The sequence below is a fragment of the Octodon degus genome, unplaced genomic scaffold (genome assembly GCF_000260255.1).
Source record: "Octodon degus isolate 3935 unplaced genomic scaffold, OctDeg1.0 scaffold00221, whole genome shotgun sequence".
In the NCBI taxonomy this organism is placed as follows: domain Eukaryota; kingdom Metazoa; phylum Chordata; class Mammalia; order Rodentia; family Octodontidae; genus Octodon; species Octodon degus.
Genome location: NW_004524797.1, coordinates 330,150 through 352,012, shown reverse-complemented (window position 1 = coordinate 352,012; position 21,863 = coordinate 330,150). Strand labels below are relative to the sequence as shown.

Below are 21,863 nucleotides of genomic sequence, written 5' to 3'. Positions count from 1 at the left end.
AAATGAAAACGAAGAAAAGGCAACCAATAACAATATAAAGCCATTAATTTGTTAGAAACAATCTAAACTAAATTAAAACCAAAGTTCACTAAACTAATAAAATAAGTCTCTACTTCAGAAAGCTGAGAAGAGATTTTACTAATGTAAGTCTGGGAGGAGGCATATTTGTAGGAGAAATGGGAATATGGAAAAGCTGGCTTGATAAGGAGGACTTACTTCCCAAGTGCACAAACTCCAGTATCATCCTTTTTTCTAAGAATGGTGTGGCTCAGTCTGATGTTTTCCTTTGACCAGACCGAAAAAATGCAACGCTTATGCCATAAATGGCCCCTCTCTTTTGATCACTTCCATTTACTTCCGAAGAAAGCATAACCAGTTGACAATGGTCTGGTGTAGATGAAAAAGCCCTTGTGTGGGGCATTTGAAGGCAACCTAACTTGGTGTTTCCTAAATGAAGCTAGGAAAGAGCGAGGATTCATGAATCCTAGGGTCAAGATGGATTCTAATTTTTAGCTCTAGTCAGGGCTCAGAGGCTTCCAGAACCCACTGACAGAGATTCCAGGGTGGTCTCCAAACTAGTGCATCTTAACTGGGCTGCAAAATATAAGAGTTTGGTGCTTGCTATAGTTTAGATATGATTTGTTTCCCAAAGGTTGCTGTGTTGGAAGTGTCACCCCTGGTGTAGTGTGTTGTGATGGCAAAACCTTCCAGAGGTGAGACCTATCAGGAAATGATTAGGCCACTGGAGGTAAGTGCGGAACTCTGGAAGAATTGGTGCTAGTCTTGTGGAATGAATTAGTTCTTGCAGAGGGAATTGCTATAAAAACTGCAAGACTTCCCTCTGCTCTCCAATGTCTCATATTTCCATGCAAGTTCTCCCTTTTGTACACATTCCTACTGTGAGCCCTCTGCCATGCTGTGAGGTAGCTAGGAGGGCTCTCACCAGAAGCTCCATGGATGGGACTGCCTGACCTGGGATTTTTAGCCTCCAAAACTGTAAGCTAAATAAACCTCTTAGAAAACGGACTCAGTGTTCAAACAGGTTTTAGGTTGTACTAAGTTACATAAAACTTGGGACCACAGGACTCTGAAAAAGTTTTGTTGTGCGACTGTACAATGGATATCGCCAAGAGAAATAGGTTTCAAGCAGAATTCCTCAATCTTTTGGACAAAACACCATGTCTAAGATACTACTCCCCAAATTGGAATGTCATGAAATAGTTTGGAAAACCCAGTCATAGAGGCACCGCTGGGTCACATCAGGGAGCAGCTCAGAACCACCCAGAAAGGGACACTGAGTGAATAGAGCCAGTTAGGGCACAGATCTGGGGAAGTCAGACAGCTTTGGAATCCTGGGAGCTTCTCACACATTTTATCTTGGCCAGAAGACTCGCTTTCTAGATGATTTACAATAAAACCTTAGAAAAAATAAAATCATAGACAGACCTTGGAGCACTGACAAGCAAGGACAAGAGAATGCAAAGACATAAATCCGTATCAAATCCAGCTTGGACAGAAGAAGCAGAGAGGAGCCAAAGTGAGACAAGAAGTAGGTGGCAACTCTAGAGCTTGCTGAAGGAGGGATGTGGAGACCAAGCAGCAGGCCACCCTCAGAAATGCCACCCTGAAGGGGGCAGTCATCCAATTTCCTGAGGAAGTCTCTTTATATATGCAGGAGAGTTACACCACCTCTGCATCCCAAGGTGCAGAATTTTTTACAGGCCTAATTTTTAGGATTTTAAAAGCACCTTGTAGTGTCAAATGTCCTGTGAATATTACAGAGTGATGAAGTATTACATTAAATAAGCTGAGAAGAACTAAGAACCCCTAAGGTAAACTCTGGAGTCGTCAGCATCAAGCCACACTCATCCAGCTGGCTCACAGGGGCAGCTTCTACAAATCAGCGCTGCGCTCAGTGTCGTAGGGAACTGGAGGTGGGGACGGCACAGGGCAGGAAGGAGATGAAACCCGCTTGTTTATAGAGCCTATTGCAAATCTGATCTTACAATAGAACTAGCAGAAGACTGTATTATGTAACTGTTAACCCAAAGCCTCCGATTCCTAATAAAAGAGGTGTCAGGGATGGAGCACAGGCCTAAAATTCCCAGGACTTGGGTGGAGTGCTAGGTGTGATGGTCATTCCTCAGATGACACTAAGTTCCTTTCTTTCTCTGAGCCTCCACTTACTCATCTGTAAAATGGCAGAACTGGGTTGCTTGGGAGGTTTTAAAACGAGGCCCACAGAAGAGCTCTGTGAAGGTTTCCCCAAACTCTTGGAGGGACTGAAGGGTAAGTGAAGGGCTCATCTTTGATTTTCCCTCATGTTTTTATTTGGAATTCTTGACAAGATGTTCCTTGAGGAAAGGATTCTACTGCTCAAATAAGTTGAAAATCACTGGACTATCTTTCTTGTCTGTGTAGAGTGTAGCAGTGGTTACCCATAGGATGTTATAAGGACTGAGTGTTGACAAGAATGAGGGTGCAGCTTGGGGCTTGTAGGGTCTGTATGGGCTCAACGCATGGCAGCTATTCTAAGGAAGCTGCTGCTTCTGGAGTCTTTACTGCTCCTTCACTTCCTCCCCACACATATTCTGTCATCAAACTGTAAGGCCCCTCAGGGGACGGACTTACATCTTCTCTTCATGTTTTCCTGGCTTAGCCCTGTGTCTGGCCCAGTGCTGCCACCCAAGGAACTGGGCATGAACGCACCTGGGTTCTGGTCTACCACCCTTGAAACTTTGGGCAAGTCCTTTCCTGGTTTTTGTCCCATTTAAAAATTTTTTCTTAGCATATGCTTGTGACAATGAATACATTCATCATGAGTCATTATTTCACATGCACATCATATGTTGATCTCCTCCTTATCCATCTGAAACACCGCAAGATTGGACCAAGCCTTGGAAAGATGGAGAGCTGGGAATTCCAGAGTGGAGGGACAGCAGGAAGGAGGTGATCAAGCCACTGGGGCTCCCAGCATGGCCCTTCCAAAGCAGAACAGCTCCTCTATTACCCACAGCTAAATAAATTTCAAATGCAATCACAAATTAAAGTCTTCTAAATCTTGTGTCTGCCTTATGCTGACAGCCTACCCAGCCAGCCTCGCTTCTCCATGGTAGAAGCCTCAAGTCTCTGCTAAACATCAGAATAGAATTTGCAAGCTGTGCCAGGAAGTAAAACTCAGCAGGTTGGACAGTAAATATTAGTGTGCCAAGGTCTGAGGCCATCTATTTGGAAAGTTTTAGAAAGGAAAGCTCTCTGAAAGGGGGGGGGGAGTCTTGGGGTACAAAATGCTCTTGTACATCTCTCACAGGAAGCAGCCTGGGTCACCTCTTCCCATGGCTCCTCCAGCATCAGCCTGTAGGGGACGCTTGGCAAGGAGGCAACGAGGCAGCACCCATCTTGATTTATGGACTGTGTTTCCCCAGGTTCAGGAAGAGCTGAGTCACAAGTTCAAGTGAATTATTTCCAGTTATACCATCCTCTTATTTCAGCCAAGGAACATCTTGAGGGTGGGCAAAGAAAGGATGGTTTACAAAGCTGATCTTTCATATATCATCTCCTCATGTATTTATCCTTTCCTTTTGAAAGACTCTTTGGTTAAAGGGCTATTGTGTCACGACCCCTCATCACTAAGTTCTATAACCTGGGATAATTCTGTTTACCCCTCTCATGAATGTTTCTCTCTTGTTAGCTTCAGGAACACAAGGGCACCTGCAATGCCCCCTGTTTCTCACAAGAGAGCTGTTTCCCTGACGCCCTCCTTCAATCAGCACCTCTCAGGTGGCCATACTTTCCATCACGTGATATGCCCTCACCCTCTCAGCTCTGAGCTCATTGGACAGAATGGATACCTGGCTCAAGGGCAGCCAATTGATTGGCTAACCAGTAACTTATGGCTTGGGGGTTTGTGTGTGTGTGGAAACTGGGGAAAGAAGCCCCTTTGTTTCTTGGACACCGCCAGTGCTGCTAATGGTGTGTTAGCATAGTTTTGTTGCCATGATAACAAAGCACCACAAACTGCATGACTTAACATACTCAAGAAGAAGCTGTAATTTGTGTTTCATTGCTGGGAAGATCTAAATCACATTAAGTGTCATGCAACAGTCCCATCAGGTAGTTCAAGCTATCTATGTATCACCCATGGTTCAAGCCTTTGGGAGAGTGTTAAATGACAGAAATGTGTTGGCTCCCTGTTCCAGAGCCTGGAGGTCAAAAATCCAGGCAGTGTTCACAGGCCACCCCTTCTGAGGACTCCAAGAGAGGACCTGCTTCAGCATTCTGTCCTTACGCTGACGCTGCAAGTGTTCCTGAGTTTGTAGGTGTCATTTTCCCCATGTCTGCATTATCTTTCTTCTATATGTCTGTGTCTAAAATTCCCTTTTAGGGGCCGGGGAGATGGCTCAGTGGAATAAGCACTTCCCTGGCAAGCGCAAGGGCCTGAGTTCAATCCCCGGTTTCACAAAATAAAAATAAAATAAAATAAAATTCCCTTTTATAAGGACCTGAGTCATACTGGATTAGGGATGCTATAATGACCTTGTCTTAACATGATCATCTATAATAACTTTATTTCCAAATAAGGTCACTTTTACAGGTACCTCTCCTAGAGGGGTTATAATCCAACCCCTAACATCACTGACTTGGGTCATGGGGATAGTGAAGAGAAGAGGGATAGTTCATAGTCTGAAAGAAAGGGAGAAGGCGGGATCTCCACAGGTGCCCAGGGCCCTGCTCCCATAGCTGAAGCTTGATTCCCATGAAAGCCCTATATATCCATGATCCTTGTAAGTTTAAGGATCTCTCTCCAGACCCCTCAGTGTCCTGAAGCACCTTGAGAGGATCCCAGATCCTTGAAGCCAAACAAAAACAAGAACTCATAATCTTGGTTTTTTCCTACTTTCTGACCTCTCCTCCTAAGTCTCTGGGAGAAGCCTGGTTCCTCTGCGCTCTTCCTAGCTGTCTTTGTGGGATCTACCAATGACATCTTGCTGGCTCAGGTGGGCTTCTTTCTGAGTCCTGGCTTTTTGCTGGGCCCCACCTAGCCAGCCCAAAGTGCATGCCATGCCACCATCTCCTCACTAAGATATTAGGATTGAGATCCAAAATGTTCCCCAAAAGGCTTGTTGTGGTGAAGGATTGGTTGACAGTTTATGGGCTTTGGGGAAGTGACTGGATCATGAGGGCTCTAACTGCAGTGAATGGCTTGATCTGCTGCTAAGTTCATAGCTGCATGGGCTACTAGGATGTGGGGCCTGGTTGGAAGGAGTAGTCCCCTAGGGATGTGCTTTGAAAGGCAAATTTTGTCTTCAGTTTCTCTCTCTCTCTCTCTCTCTCTCTCTCTCTCTCTCTCTCTCTCTCTCTCTCTCTTCTCTCCCTCTCTCCCTCTTTCTCCTTCCTGCTTGCCATTAGTGAGAAGCCTTCCCCCGCCATGCCTTTCCAGCATGATGTTTCAACCTAAAAGAAATGGATCCATCTGACTGGGCTGAAACCATGAACCCAATAAACCATTCCTCTTTGAAATTGTTGTTCTCAGGTATTTTGTCCCAGTAATAAAAAGCAGACTAGCACACCTGGCTGTGGCACCTCTGCCACCTGTCAGCTACCCAGGCCAGCCTCCTGCAAGTCAGCCTAGATCCCCTACCATCCCCAACTCTGTCAATCCCTATGCCAGATAATCCCCCCTCTCTCTTTAATGTTACAATTTCCTCTTACATTGGACTAAAATACAGATCACATAAAATTTACCATCTTAACTCTTCTTGGCAGTGCAGTTCTGTGGTGGTGTGCTGCCAGCACCACCACCCATCCCCAGAATTCTTCTGTCTTCGCCCTTGAAACTCTGCACCCGTCACACACTAACCCCCAGAATGCTGTCCGCTTTTCCCTGGCACCCTCGTTCTCCTTCCTGTCTCTACAGGTTTGGTCACTCTGTATAGCTCATAGAAGTGGAATCATGCAATGATGACTTGTGGCAGGACTCCTGTCTTTATTTTTTATTTTTTTCAAAATTTTATTGATAAACAGCAATGAGACAGTTTCAAATCAAATCGGAAGTAGTTTCAACAAATAATACACTACATATATTCTTCTTAGTGGTTAATTGCTGTACAACATGCGGACTTGAGATCCTATTTACAAACACCATTAGAACAAATCATTCTATTCATTAAGAGAATGCAACTATATATCTATCCTAACCACTTTGAATACACAGATACAAAATGGACATTCATCGGTATACCCCATTTTTTCTAAGTTCCGTTATTGAATATTATAGGTGTGTAAACTCAGCAAAATATTCTAAAAGAGTCCAGTAGCCCATAATAGCATTGGGTCTTCTGTTTAACTGGCAATGTCAGAAATTATTGACCTGAGTCCCCCACAGCTCAACATAACAGCATGACTTTACTTCCTATATTTCGTCTTCATACTTTTCTACTGGAAGGACTCCTGTCTTTAACTCCCTTTTTTATTTATTTTTTTTGGTGGAACAGGGAATTGAACTCAGGCCCTTGCACTTATCAGGCAAGAGCTTATTCTACTGATCTATCTCCCTGGCACTTTAACTCCTTTCCATCTGGCCCACCCCTCCCTTCTTACAGTCCTTGCACTTCATTTCCTGCATTGTCACAGTGGCCCCATCTTCAGCTTTGGATCTACCTCCCAGCCCATGTTCAACTCAACCTTCAAATGATCTTGGTGTAAATCATTCTCATGTTGCTCCCAAAGGCAAACTAACAGCAACAGCTCCCACTGACAGAGAGCAAACTCCTGCTCGTGGTTTGAGGCCTTTGTGACTGGTGGAGCCCGTGGCCTCCCCAGCTTCTAATCTCTCTGCCAGGCCTTTTCCCCCTGGCTACACATCCTGTGTGTTCCCAAACACTCATGAGATTTTTGTCCTAGTTCATGCTCATGCTGTTCTGCTGCCTGCAATGTCCTGCCTCCACACCCTCTAACACTTACGAAGCCTGCAAAACACTCTTCCTCTCCACAGGCTCTGATACAGGCTCTGCTTCCCCTGCCAGTGTAGGGCACTGTGACTCCCATATGTCTTTGTGCCCCACAGTGGGCGAGGTAAGGGCAGCAGTCACATGTGACATCACACAGCATCCAGCTGTAGCCTGGCTCAGGAAGGGCATGATTACTATAGGTTGAACTAAATTGTCAGGGAAAGAGATGCCCTAGGGGCAGAGCAGCCAGTGGGTCTCACTCCAGGTCTGTGTCCGGAGAGGGAAGAAGGTCATCCAGCACTCAGCTGGATGTGGAAGGCACAGACCAGTAGGTCCGGTAGTTTTTGGGGGAACTTAGCTTCCTCAGTGTTTAGGGTGGAAATCAGAGTAATAAAATGGCATAATTATGCCAGTAATGACTCCCCTGACAGGCAGACTTTCCCAGTTTATTAAAACCTACCATCTTTATTTAGAGCCACATTTTCATGTTCCTGGGTGTGCTTTCACCTGTGTTGGAGTCCACAGAGAAGACAGAAGGGGAGAGGCAGGGAGAAATAGCAAGATGAGAGAACCAAGTTTGCTCAGCTAGGAAGTCCAAATTCCAGGCCTTCTGGCCTCCCCTGAGGAGCCCTGCTGATGATGGCCCAGCTTCTTACTTTACCTTGCAAAAAAGAAAAAAGTTCTTCCAGACAAGACTGTCCAAAGAATTTTCTGTGACTAATGCAAAATAAAACTATGCAGCACTCTGTAAAAGGTAAGAAAAAAGCACCATTAAAGGCACCAAAATAATAGGGTTTTTCATTTTTCTCACTGTCTCTTTCTGGATCTGTCAGGCCGGTTTCAATTTATCATTTCATGATCCACACAGGTGACGTGTGCTGTCTGTCACTCAGAGCATGTGCAGGAAGGGCCCTGGCTGTCACCTTCCCTCTCTTGCCATAGGTGGGATGAATGCACCTTCCCCTGGCTGGGGAGGGAGGGGCAGAGAAGTCAATCCAGGCACTTCCTCTGTCCACTGGCTGCTGCCCCAATACAGTCCTTCATCCACCCCTATCCAGGTCCTTCGTGCCCTGGCCACAGGTAGCACAGAAGTAGGCCATCCCTTTGAGCATTGCCACCTCTGGGTTAAGAGACTGGGGACCCAAATCAGGGGGGATGAGAAGCTTGCCTTGCAGAAGCTTTCAGTACAACACCCAGTGTCAGAGGAGGCACAGGACCCAGGGGCAGCTGTACAGCAATGGGCAGGCCTTTGAAGCCAGAGGCAGGGGAGCTGGGATCCAGGAAGCAAAGAAGCGGTGGGTGGTAGGCCCCACATGAGCTGAAGTCCAGTCCTGGCATGCTCTACTACCCAATGGCCTCCACTTAAAATTACAAATTCAAAGATAAAATCAGTAAGAATTTCAAGCAATGACTAAAGGGCACTGGAGCAAGACCAAAGCCCCTCAAGGACAAGCTCTGTGTACCTTCACAGGGGTGTGCCCCTTTTCCTGACCTGCTCTCAGGACATATACCTGAACTCTCTAGGCCCCTTACCCTCATTTCACGTGTGCTGGTCATTTTCTCCCTAGTACCTTCCAAACCCATTGTGTTCACCAGCCCCTTTTGTTCTTAGAAGTTGCAGCCGTTGTACAATGACAGAACAGCACTGGAATAGGAATCTGGGGGCCCAGACACTGGTCCTCTCATGGGTTGAGGGCTGGTTGGGGGATCTAGAGCCTGTTGCTGAGCTTCTCTGAACCTCAGTTTCCAAGAACGAATTCAATGAGCAAGTATATGCTGGTCATTCACTATGTGTGGAACAATCTGGGATTTTGTAAGAAAGCCAGGAAGTAAAGAGCCTCAAGCTCTTAGGAAGCTTATAATTGGATTGAAGAGGGGAGACTCACACAGGGAACTCTGGTAGATGTTACACAAGCCACCCCGGTGGATGTCACATATGCCATTTCTTCATCCGGCACCCTCAAGGAGGGGGCACTGTGTTGTACCAGTAGCCCCTTGTTACAGATAAGGCCTCCTTATCTTGGGCCAGCTTGCTTACAGGAGAGAGTGTGGACTGGGCCATGCAGGCTTGGGCTAAGATCCCTGCTTGTGTCTCACTTACTGGTAGCCTTGGGCTTTTGAGAGTGAGGATCCTAATGCAAAGTGAAAGCATGATATACGCTGTGTGTTCTGTGGAGGGAAAACGAGAGCCAGGACAACGCAACTCGGATGGCTGGGCTCTTTACCTGCCCCCTCGTCCCCTGCTCTCTCAGGACCAACAAGCCAACCCTGTTAGCCCTACATGGTGGACATGGCCGAGCAGCCAGGAGGAAGATGTGGGTCTAAACAACCATCCACCCAACATGAGTCAGCATCGTGGGACGCTGGCCTGAAAGCCGAGATAAGGTCTGTTTTAATAGAAGTTGAATGGCCAAATGTAAGTGAAAACCCCTCTGAGATTCCATCTTACTCCAGAAATAACAGCTGTCACCAAGAAATCAAATAATGAATGCTGACAAGGCTGTGGAGGAAAATGAACCTTCTACGTCATTCGTGGGAATAAAAACTAGTATAACTGCTAAGAAAATCAGCATATAGATTCCTTTTAAAACTAAAACTAAAACTACTAGAACTTCCACCCAACCCAGCTATTTCCCGCCTATGTATCTTCCTGAAAGAGTTAAACGCATCATATTACAGTTTATAGCAAAATTCACACGAGCTACATCTTGGGAGCAGCATATATGCCCATCAACAGATGAATGGCTAAAGAAAATGTGGTATTTATATACAACGGAGTACCACTTTTCCAGAAAGAATAAACCTGAATCGTCTGTGGGAAGATGGATGCACCTTGGAACCAGAATGTTAAGTGAAGAAAACCAGACACACAAGCTTAGATATCACATGGCTTCTCTTACATGAGAAATCCAAAGTGTAAGTGAAGAGCAAAATAGAAGACAGATCATAGGAGGCAGAGAGACAGATCGGTTGCGTGTGGAAGAGGGAGCAGGAGATGGGAGGAGGAGAGAGGGGGTGGAGAAGAGTAAGAAGGTGCTGTGTGCAGGTAGCAGCTCCCCGTGAGGAGTGTAGCCATTTGTGCTACAAGCATGTACTAATAACTGATAAAAATTGAAAAAAAAATGCAGTGGCTAAGACAAGGAGAGGGCAGCCCAGCCATGTCCTGAATCCATCTCTGGGCTGCCATTCTGTTTTGGGAGGTACTTTTTATTTTGTTTTAAGTAAGGTGCAGATTATATATAGTCCATACGAGTTTTAAGTGTAGGCCTCACTGCATTTGTGTGTGTGTGTGTGTGTGTGTGTGTGTGTGTGTGTGTGTGTACCAAGCACAAGGTGCAATGTATACACTCAGATGAAGAGATAAGACACTGGCAGACACTTTGGAGTCTCTCTTATACCCTCTTTCTAATTTCTTTTCCTCAAAGGTAACTGTTACTCTGACCTTCAAAACTAAAGATTAGCTGCTTAAAAAAACCCCAAAAAACCATACAAAGGCTGGACAGATAGCTCAGTAGCATAAGTGCTTGCCTGGCAAGCGCAAGATCCTGAGTTTAAAAACAAAACAAAACAAACCATACAAATTGATATATCCACTGCCTGGCTTGTTTTACTCAGCATTGTATCTTGTTAGGCCAATGCAGTCTGTTGCTTTCATTCTTTCTCACTGTGTGAAATATACCATAATTGATTCATTTACTGTTAACTATTTCTAGTATCTGAAAACTAAAAATAGTGTTATGAATGTTTTTTCATAGGAATAGCGACTTACAATTTTTTACTATGTACCTAGAAATAGAATTGCTAGGTGTCAGAGTAGGCATGTGTTTAGCTTTAGTAGATATTGTTCAACAGTTTTCTGAAGTGAATGTACAGCTTCACATCCCCCAGCAGTGAATGAGAGTTCCAGTGCCTGCATATCCTTGACAACACTGGGTGCCGTCAGCACTTTCCAGCCGGGCCATTCTGGTGTGTGGTACTGGTATTTCATTGTCTTTCCAACTAAGGATGCAGAACTTATTTCGTATGTCCATTTGCCATGTGGACCAGCTCTTCTGTACACTGGCTGTTGGGGTGAGTGGTGCTGGGTACAGAGCAGGTGAACAGGGAGGTCAGACATCACAGCTGAAGGAGCAGGACGACATGGTCACACTCTGAAACCTTGCAATGGGATGACTGGGAAGAGGGAACAGAGTGGTCTGTGCTTTCTCAGAGGGCAAAAAAGTGAGTATCTTGGGATCACCCAGACCTAGATTTCTGATCAGCACAAAGAACTTTCTAACCATAGTGGTGCCCGCAGATGCAGAGAGTACCTGTTACTACAGGATTGTGAGCAGAGGTTACAGATCTAGATGAAGTCTTAGGGGGGAAGCTGTTGTCTCAACTGATGGTGGATGGAGAGTGGTGAGATGGTATCTATGGCCCTCTGAGGCCAGGTTCTATTTTGAAAGACAATGGAGTGGGTTTAATCCCCCACACCACATGCAGAGCCTGCCTGTGCTTGCACTGCTGAGCCTGCTGGCCATGCTTGTAATCTCAGGAGGATCACTAGGAGTCCAAGCTGTATAGTTGAGACCCTGCATCAAATACATCCAAAAAAAAAAAAAAAAAAGATAATGGAGCAATGAATGGAGACAGCACAGATAGCATTAAAAGACTTGTTTTCTTTTCTCTTGTCTGCATTTATTTTCCTTGGCTGAACTCATTGTCTTAGCATAGGGGAAAAGCAACTTTTAAAAAAGCAGGGACACTAAACATAGTGTTTGACTCTGTTACTTCTGGCAGCTGCTTCAAGCCTGTGCCAGAGCACACTCAGCCTCAAAGGTTCATACGTCAGTCAAAGTTGTCAAATGGTTCAAATGGTTTAAATTGGGGGGGGGGAAGGAAGAAAGAAAGGAGGCAGGTGGTGGGGGAGAGAGAGAGAGAGACAGACGGACAGATAGAGACAGACAGAGAGACAGAGAGACAAAGGAGAGATTTTACTTCTCATCTCTTGAGGTCATTGTGATGTCTGTTACCATAGGAATCATTATTGCAAGCAACAAGGGTCCAGGAAAGGATGCTGAAAGACTCTTCCTGTCCCAGCTGTCCACCCATCTTTTTTTTTTTTAAATGAGGTAATTTTATTTTAAAGAATAAAAACAAAAACAACAGCAAAATCAAATAGCAAAAACAAAGAAAGAAACAAAATAATGTGCAATAATACATATGGTACAGATTTTCAAAATAAGAATAGCAAATTACCAATGGCTATTCTATGTATTTTGATTGTCAGATCTGTTGCTCAGATTAACAGGTATGCAAGATTGGATAAATAATTGAACACTAACATTTGTTTTCAATGAGCTTTAACTTTTTTTCTTGTCTTTTTAGTTTTTAAAAAAATTATTTTAAAGGGTGAGATCATAATTGTTAAGACATTAGAAATGATACACATATGGAACATGATGAGCGGTATTTTACCATGGTTTTTGTATTGCATGTTGCTGTCTTCAATGTGGTTGTTTAGATTACAGATATTAGCATATAGAATTAGTCAGAGTGAAATTTTTAAGCATTAGCTGCTGTTTTCAAAGAATATATGGAATTAAGAGTGAAATAATCTCAGCTATCCTATACATATACTAGCACGATTTTTCTCTCTTCCTTTTTTCCTTTTTTCTTTTCATTCATCTTCAGTGTTTATTCATTGTGTTCAATTTCCCTCCATTTACTATACATATTTTATTTATTCTTTCAGGATCTGATACTATGGAGACAATATGATGTTTACACATGTGGGTCTGATTTATTTCACTTATGGGTATAGTCTCTAATCACATCCATGTACCTATAAAGGCCTCTAGTTTGTCTTTCTTTATAGCTGAGTAATACTGCATTATATAAAATACCACACCTTTTTTTAATCCATTTCTCAGGTGATAGGCATTTTGGTTGTTTCCAAAATTTGGCTATGAGGAATTGTGCTGCTATAAACATGGGTGCACATATATCACTGGAGAGTGATGTTTTCAGTTCTTTTGGAAAAAATATCCAGAAAGGGAATAGCTGGGTTGAGTGATACCCCAAATCCTAGATTTTTAAGGAACCTCCACACTGATTTCCATCATGGTTGTACCAGTCTACATTCCCAGCAGTGCAGAAAGGTTCCTTTCTCCCCACAGTCTCTCCAGAATTTGTTATTTTTTGATTTCTTTATCACAGCCATTTTTTTCTGGGGTGAGATGGTATCTCTTGCTATTTTAACTTGCATTTCTTGACTGGCCAGTATTGTGGAACATTTTTTTCATCTATTTATTTGCAAATTGTATTTTTTCCTCTGAGAAGTGACTATTCATCTCAGATACCCATTTTTGGATTGGGTATTTGTTTTTTTTTTTTTTTTCAAAGATTTATTGATAAACAGCAATGAGTTTCAAATCAAATCGGAAGTACAGTTTCAACAAATAATACACTGCATATATTCTTCTTAGTGGTTAATTGCTGTACAAGATGCAGACTTGTGATCCTATTTACAAACACCATTAGAACAAATCATTCTATTCATTAAGAGAATGCAACTATATATCTATCCCAACCACTTTGAATACACAGATACAAAATGGACATTCATAGTTATACCCCATTTTTTAAAATGTCCACCCATCTTGACCCCACACATGCCACACTCCACTCTGGGACTCTTTCTCCCACTTCTCTGTGCCTTCCTTAGTTTAGACCTCTCTTGGCTCTCACCAGGTTCTACCCTTTTCATTTACTTCCATATCAGTTCCAGAAGATTTCATGAAGCCAGACATCATAAGAGAGGCTACCAGAACCCTGTGGGGGCGGCTGCATTGTCTCATGCCTCTTATCCCTGCAAAACTAAAACCTACTTGAAGGCTAGTGTCTCAATCTCCTGGAGGCCTAGATGAAGACCCACAGCTCTCAGGTGCTGTTTTTGAATGAATGAATAAATAAATGAGTGGGATTATTACTGGATTTGATAGCTCTAAGTCAAAAGCACTGCTAGTACAAAACTGAATTTATAGAAAAACTTGCGACACTCACCCCTACTCTCATTCTGTCTTATAAGTACAAACTTTACTACCTTGCCTCATAGCAGGTGTAAAAATCAGGTAAAACTTTTTATAGTGTTCTTTGTATATTCTGAAAACAAAAGAGAACATCTTCTTTCTCAATAAAATTATTAAAATAAAAAAACAAAAAAAAATTAAAAGCAGAACATCAGCATGAGCAATACCAAAAGGCAAGTGACAAGTGAGGGGAAAATATATTTGCTGCACATTGAACAAAAGACTAATTTGTTTAATAGAAAAAGAGGTCTTGCAACAAGAAGCAGCAAAAATAGAACAGCCCAGGAAATGCAAGAAGAGGATAGGAGCCTGCAGTTCACATAAGCACTCCAAATGGCTAAGGATACATAGATGGATAACGAAAGCCACTCAGGCTTAGAAGCAAATTGAGAAAGGAAGTAGCACAGCTCACCTATCAGACTGACAAGAACTAAAATTCCGGGGCCAGGGAGATGGCTCAGTGCAGTAAGCGCTTCAAGGGCCTGAATTCAATCCCTGGTTCCGAAAAAACAAAACAAAACAAAACAAAGCACCCAACCAACTAAAAGCCTGAGAGAGCTGCCTACCTCCGGACAGGAGGAGCTGTGCCATTCTCACACAGAACTGGAGGACACACTGGCAAACCCCTTTCCAAGGTGATGCGAGTGATATCTGTCAAGATGCTCACACCCTTTGACTGAGCAATTTCACTTCTAGGAATTTGTGCTACTTGTTTACTCCCTTCATTACACAAAGACACAGGTATAAACTCAGTGGTTCCGCTCTATTTCAACAAAAAGCCTGAAGCCACACAAAAGTTCATTCAAGGGCACAAAGCCAAACAAATTATAGTGAGACATACATGGAATGCTGCTAATACCTTCCTTGGGGCTGTCATTATGTGATTGCTTTTCATGTCACTGTCCCTTCTACAAAAGGCATCACTCTGCACGTACTGCACACGGGACACAGTGTTACACACATTGCATAGATCATTTCATGCAACCCTAATAAGTACTGACTTTTATTACTCCCATTTTACAGATAAAGGAACTTAAGTGCAGGGAAGAAAGCAGCCTCTGTTGGTTTCCTGGGGCTGCCATAAAAAATGGCCACAAACTATGTGGCTCAACACAGCAGAAATGTATTCTGTCACAGTTCAGAAGGCCAGAAATTTAAATTGAGGCCATAGCAGCGTTGGTTCCTTCTGGGAGAACCAAAGGAACAAGCAAAGGGAAAAATCTGTCCCAAGCCTCTGCTAGCCTCTGGTGACGGCAGTAATCCTGGCCTTCCTTGGCTTGTCACTCCATCACTTCAGGCTCTGACTCCATCGTCACATGGCTTCTTCCCCATGTGTGTCCATTCTTCTTATAAATGAAGATTCTAGTCACTGGATTTGGGACCTGACCTAATCCAGTGTGACTTCATGTTAACTAATTCCATCTGTAAAGACCCAGTTCCAAGTAAGGATACTTTCTGAGCGTCTCAGTGGACATGGCTCTGTGAGGGACACTTACTCAGTGCACTAACTGAGGCCACAAATCTAATGGGTGGTGGAGCCAGAAGTAGGAGAACTTAGGCAGCAATATACGTTCTGCTCCACGTAGTTTTTCAGTGTTCTATGCTCCCGCCTAAACTTTACGGGTAACTAAGTTAAGCCTCACAACCAAGGCGCGGAATGGTTGCAAGGTAACGTCCCATAGCCAGTAACTGATAGACCTTGGATTTGAACCCAAGGGGGCAGATCTCCAGGGCTCATGCTCTTAAACACTGCACTGAGCTAGCTGCCTTCTGTCTAGTGTCCTGTCATGACTATGTGCTGAAAATTAGGATAAAGAAGACACTTCTCCTTGCTGAAAGAGGGGTGTTGATGATTTTTTGAGCAAAGGTCCACAGTACTAATTAGATCTGTGAAGGACTTCATGATCCTAATCTTTGATGTTCCTGCCCTGTCTTAAATCAATCAATCAATCAATCAATCAATCAATCAATCAAACAAACAAACAAAAAACCTTGTTCTTGCCAATTACATTCCCCTATAGGTTTATTTTAAGCCATCTTGAAGCTTTTAAGGGTTTTAAATAGAATGCCATATAAAATCCATGCACAAATACATGCAAAACTAACATCCAGTCTGATTTTTTAAGTCTTCTTGAGCTTGCATGGAGGATACCCATCACTGTTATTGGGTATTTGTGCACTCCTGTTGGCATTGCTGTTTTAGGGGCTTGGGTGTCTCAGGCTCCCACCCCAGCACAGGCTGTAAAACATCAAACTTACAAGCAGTAGGCTGACCAAGAGAGTCCTTGATTTTGAGTTAGGGCTCAAATACACTCGCACAGTCCTTATAAGATAAGATGTTAAATGCAACAGCCAAGAAAGGATAGGACAACAGGCACAGACCTCGATGCTCCCTGTGAGATGGCCTGTGGATGCGAGATTAGAGTCTAAAGAGCTTTACATGATCAATGTGATCATTAGGTACTGGAAACACGTACAAATAGAAGAAGAAGTGCCTCGTGTTTATTAGAGCCTATTCGGAATTATTAGGCTTATCAGAAACAAGGGGACTCACTAGCAATTCAGACTCTCAGCCTCATCTGACTCCTAGTGCAACAGAACCCGCATTTAAAAGATCCTGCTAGGCTTGGTGGTGCACATCTGTAATCCCAGCACTTGGGAGGCTGAGGGAGGAGACTCATTGCAAGTTTGAGACCAACAAAGTGAGCTCAGGGCCAGCCTGGACAGCCTAGGGAAGCCCTGTCTCAAAAAATCCGAAGTGACTGAAACACACAGTAGAGAAGCACTGACATAGAACCAGAGGCCTCTCATCGCTCAAGCTTATCAAGCCCTGGAGAGCACTTCAGTTTTCTGGAATATGCACCCCAACTGGATGATTGAGAGCAATTCCCACAGCCGTCCATCGTCCAATTACAAAAAGGAGCGCATAATACCTGCTGGTTCTCCCGCACAGGATTACTGTGAGCTTCGGATGAGCTCCCAGATCAGCTAGCTCACTGTTGATTGTGACGGCCAACAGAGGCTGCTGAGGTGGCAGGGAACAGAACAAGACGAGGTCTGGGGATTGGGAAAATTTCGCTGCTGTTGCGCTGATTGGTCTTGTGTGCCTGTGCTAGTTCACAGAGACCCTTCACTGGTTTCCTCTTTATGCATTTACTCACTCTGTGGCCAGCCAGCCATTAAAACCTAGGGTACTTGCACCATGTTAAGAATTGCACTGTGAGCTGGAAACTGAAGAGGCGCAAGGGAAGGAGCCATCATCTTGCCCTCAAGGAACTTTCAGTTTACCAATAGTGGCAATGACAACAGACAGTTCCAGTTAGAATACAGTGTGGCTGGCACTCAGCTGGCAGAGCCAGGTTCTGGGGGAATAGAGATGAGACCCTAAGGAGCCTGGCTGTAAGGCACAGTCCTAAGTTCCTGGTCTGAGAAGGGGCAGAAGAGTGCTCCAGGCAGGGGAACAGCAGCAGAAAGACAGGGAGGCACAAAGACATGCCATGCTAGGGCAAGAAGAACTTAGGGGAGGGCCTGGAGACCATTTCAGAGAAGTAGCTTGGGTTCCAATCTTGCTTGATGCTAAGAAATCTGGTCTTTTTCTGGTTAGGAAATGAGGAGTCCCTGAAAGGAAGAACTAGCACAGTTACAGCCCTGCTTTGCAAAGATCTTTTACTAGCAGCATGCAGAGAATTTTGAAAAGGCTCTGACACTTGCCAGATAACAAATTCCTCACTTGGAGAGGTAGATATAGGGACAGAAATTGACATGAGGGACATGAGGGACAGCAAGGTAGAACTGTCAGCCCTAGGTGACTGCATGATGGGAGAAGAGAAGGAGAGGCTTGTGACTCAGTGCCTGTGTGGGTGGGTCACTGTTAACCAAGCTGGGAATACAAGAGGGCAACTGGGAGAAGAGCCTGAGCTTGGGCCTGGTGGGTTTGGAGCACCTTTGGGAAATCCTTTGGCTTTGTCCAATAGGTAGGCATCACAGATGCCAGGAGCTGCGAAGAGCAGTCAGGTGGGACACAAGAACTTGAGAGATGAGGAATAGCTGGGGGCACTGAGGCGACTGAGGTTAGGGCAAGTTGTGTGGTAGGAGGAAAACAGGATGAGATGTGGCACCAGCATTGAAGGGCCTGGTAGAAAGACAAGTCCATGAAGAAAGCTGAGTGAGGTGAAGACACATTTCTGTTTACCTGGGTTCCGCGGGCCACATGAGCAAATGTCCAGCACTCACAGATAACCATTACGCATCATAGGCTCATCCAGGGACAGCCTTGGGGGCATCACTTCATGAACCCCAGAGTGAAGGGTAGCTAGGGCTGGGGACAGGCATATGGCTTATCCTCTTCTCCCTCCCATGTTCCTCTTGGGGTCAGGTAATGTCCAGCTCTTAGGCAAAATAATATAAGAGAAAAATGCTTGAGTTTGTTTAGTTTTTCAGACCAGACAAGAACCTTGGTCCTCCTAATGCCAAGAAATCTTTCCAGACTGTGTCCTGGGTTGACTCCAATGAGCTCATTCTTTCATTATCATTAAGAGCAAAGCAAATCAGGTCCTATCATAATTAACCAAGAAGATTTTACCAAACAAAAGGAAATGGCTCCAGAGTTGTGTTAAACTGTGTTGTGCCGCAGAAGCAGGACTGTCTTGTGGCTTTCGACTGACAATGGCTCTTAGTGGCCAAATAATTGATCTGTTTGTTGTTCTGCCATAAGGGGAAATTGAACTGGCTTCTAGAAGTGTTGGCAGCCTGACTGGTCTATTAGTAAGACTGCAAAATCAAAACATTGACTGGAAAAGGCCATTATACCTGGCCTCAGGAGGAGTCATCAGTAGATGATGTCACTTCAGAAACAACAAGCCAAGGTCATGAGGCCTCAACATACCTGCATGGACCAACACTGTCCTCCTTCACATATGCCAAAGTCTGCCTGGGGACACAGAGACCCAAGCCAGGACCTGTTTCATTTTCTCTTTTTGCTCATCTTGGTCCCAAGGGATAAAGACTGCCTACAGAGCTTGTGACATTTGGCCCCTCACTAAGGAAGGCAATCTGGGACAGCCCTTTAAATTGTCTTCCAATGTTCTTGGCCTCTATTAGGTTCTTGCTTCCCTTTCATTACACCCCAAAGCACCTGCTTCCCCTCTGGGCCTGCCCCCAGCTTCTCTCTTTCCTCTCTCTTCCTTTCTTATTTAAGTTTTTGGAAAGAGCTGAGGGCCATTTCAGCTCCCTGGTGCTCCTGCCTCTGCCCCTACCTCTCACTAAAACTAAAAATACTGTCCCCAGGTACTAGGCTCAGCACTGAGGGCTTTCCCAGCATCATTTCACTTAATTCCCACAGTTGCCCATAGGAAGTGGGTGCTATCGTTAGCTCCATTATAAAGAGGAGGAAACTGAGGCTTAGAAAGGCTGAGTCACTGACAGATCCTATTTTTAAATCCTCTGCCATGCCCTGGCCAAAGTCACCCATACCCCCTTGCCAATTCTTATGGCCCCTTCCCAGTTCCTGTACCCTCTTCTGCAGCAACTCTCACTGCCCACTTCTTTCCTTCTTGGTTCCTGGGAAGCCACTTTCTCCCACTCTTTTCCCCACCCTCTCTTCATGGGTGGATGACCCAAATTACATCCCTGGCATGTTTTTTTCTTCATGCCAGAAGGTATAACAAGGGAGCTTCTGACTCAAGCTTCACTAGGGGTCATCTTGCCTAGCCCCTCCTTCCTCAAGGACACTCTAGGTGGGCAGCAGCCAGGATCCCAATGACCAGGCCACCTCCAGTACCTTCCATTACTCAGGGGTGCCACTACCCCTCTGTTTTCTGTTTTTGCTGAGCTGAGCTGCAAGAAATCTACCCTGCCCAGGAGTAGGGAGAAGGTGTGAGACACTGATAAGGTGGGGTGGAGGCTATTTATAGAGGACAGTAGCTTTCCACTTAGGTGGGGCAGGAACCAAAGGACCAGTGACTAAACCAAGGGTTTGTAAGACCAGCTCATTAGAAATAATACACCAGAGTGACTCTGCCTGTCCGTTTGTGGCTTGAATTAGGGAAATCTGACTATTCAGCATCATTTTCCCTTAGTTCTTTTATGTGTGAGGCTTTGAGATGGCTTTGGAGAATATGTATTAAAAAAGAGTAGAAACAAATCTGGAAACTAGGATGAGGGCACTATTGCAAAGGAAAGTCCTGGACAGCAGCAGATCACCAAAGGGGAACCAGTGAGTTGCTTAGACAGCCCCAAAACCTGCCCTACAGAGGGAGGGGCCAGAGAAAACTAGGAAAAGTGGTTGAGACTGCAGACCTCGTGTCCAGCTTGTGATCTTGAGCAGGGTGCTCTAAGGTGCTTCATGGACAAGATGGCACTCATATGCGCAGACAGATGGGTTTGTCTGGGCACTCAGGGCCCAGCACCTGGGTTCAGTCTGGCTCTTCCAGTGGGACATGGAAGAACTTGGGCCAGGTGGCCTTCAAGAGTCTCACAGGGCGCCTGAGAGTGAGCCCTGCAGTGGGGTCAGTAATGGCCAGGGTAGGTGTGGATGGAGGAAGGCCACCCAGGAGGGGAAACTGAGCTAGGAAACCTGGTCTGGAACCCCAGGCCCCATCTGTCTAGAGGATCTCAGGCTGTGTGGATCACTTGCTGTTTTGCTAAAGCAGTGATGGTGACCAAGCAATGATGCCCCTGAGCTGCGCAGGGACGCACTTTCTGAGAGTGCACAGCCCAAGGGCCTTAGTGGTTCCAGGTTGCGATAGTAGGTGGGGAAGCTGGGCAGTCTCAGACTCCGCCGCTCCTCCTGCTGTGCGCTGCGAGTCTAGGCCCGAAGCCGGCGAACAGCGCGCCCCGCTGTTCCCACTGCCAGGGACCCTAGCCCCTTTCAAGGAACCCAACCTCGTCCTACAAACAGGGAAACCAAGGTTCGGAGCTGGGAGGAGGTTTGCTAGCGCCATCCCACGAGTTGACTACCCCGAGTCGGCTCCTGCCTCCGGGCTCTCTGATTTGCTGCACCCGGCCGCACCCGCTCAAGCAGCGGTACTCTAAGCCCCGGTGTCTCCCGCAGTTGGGAAACTTTTCCTGTCCCTGGCGGGCGCGGCGCAAACCCCACTCTGGTCCCGCCAGCACCGACGCCCCATTCCCGGCTTCAATTAGGGAAATCTGACTCTCCGCGAGCGGAGGAGGCTGCGCCCGGGGACCCGGCGCGTGTGGCACCTGTCCCAGCCGAGCGCCCGCGGTACCCCTGCGTTGACAGCGGCGACGCGAAGGTCCAAGCCCGACAACCACGACATTCGGGCTCCCCAGCCGGAGGCAGCCCGAGGCGGCAGCTATTTATAGAGGGAGCCACACTCAGTCCCTCTCAGCGGCGGTGGCGACAGCTGAATATTTTGCCCAGATATGGCTGGGGCCCAAGTGCGGGGGCAGGGAGCCCCGCGAGCCCGAGGGGGACCCCAGGACGGCGAAGGGCTTACCCGGGCGCAGAGCGGAGGCCGGCGCGGTGGGCGGCGGGCAGAGCGCGGGAGATGGGCGAGGAGCGGAGCGGGGCTGGACTAGCTCGGGGCGGCCCGCGGGCGGGCGCTGTGGGCTGCGCGGCGGGAGCCAGGGGCGGGCGGCTCCGCTGTCACTGCTCCCCGCCCCGCCCCGCCCCGCCCAGCCCCGCCGCTCCCTCTGCCCTCCCTGTCCACTTGGGGGCGCCGCGCGGTCCCCGGTCTAGGGGCGACATCGCTTGGGGCAGCGCGGGCCTGGGGCCGGCCAGGGCAGTCAGCCTCGTCCCAGGTGCAGGAGCATCGTCTGCTGACTCGCTTTGCTTCTCCGCTAATCCCAGGAAGAGCTTGAGGATTTAGAGCTATCTGGA

General features: G+C 46.1%; 1 protein-coding gene across 1 annotated transcript in view; it reads right to left on the bottom strand.

The window, feature by feature from the left end:
* The window catches only part of Tmod1 (tropomodulin 1), an 80,221-nt gene extending 58,619 nt beyond the window's left edge, over nucleotides 1-21,602 (bottom strand). The window contains exon 1 of the mRNA XM_004645213.2: nucleotides 21,481-21,602. The gene's annotated coding sequence lies outside the window, so the exon portion shown is untranslated. The remainder of the gene's footprint in view (nucleotides 1-21,480) is intronic.
* Between the last annotated feature and the right edge of the window lie 261 nt (nucleotides 21,603-21,863).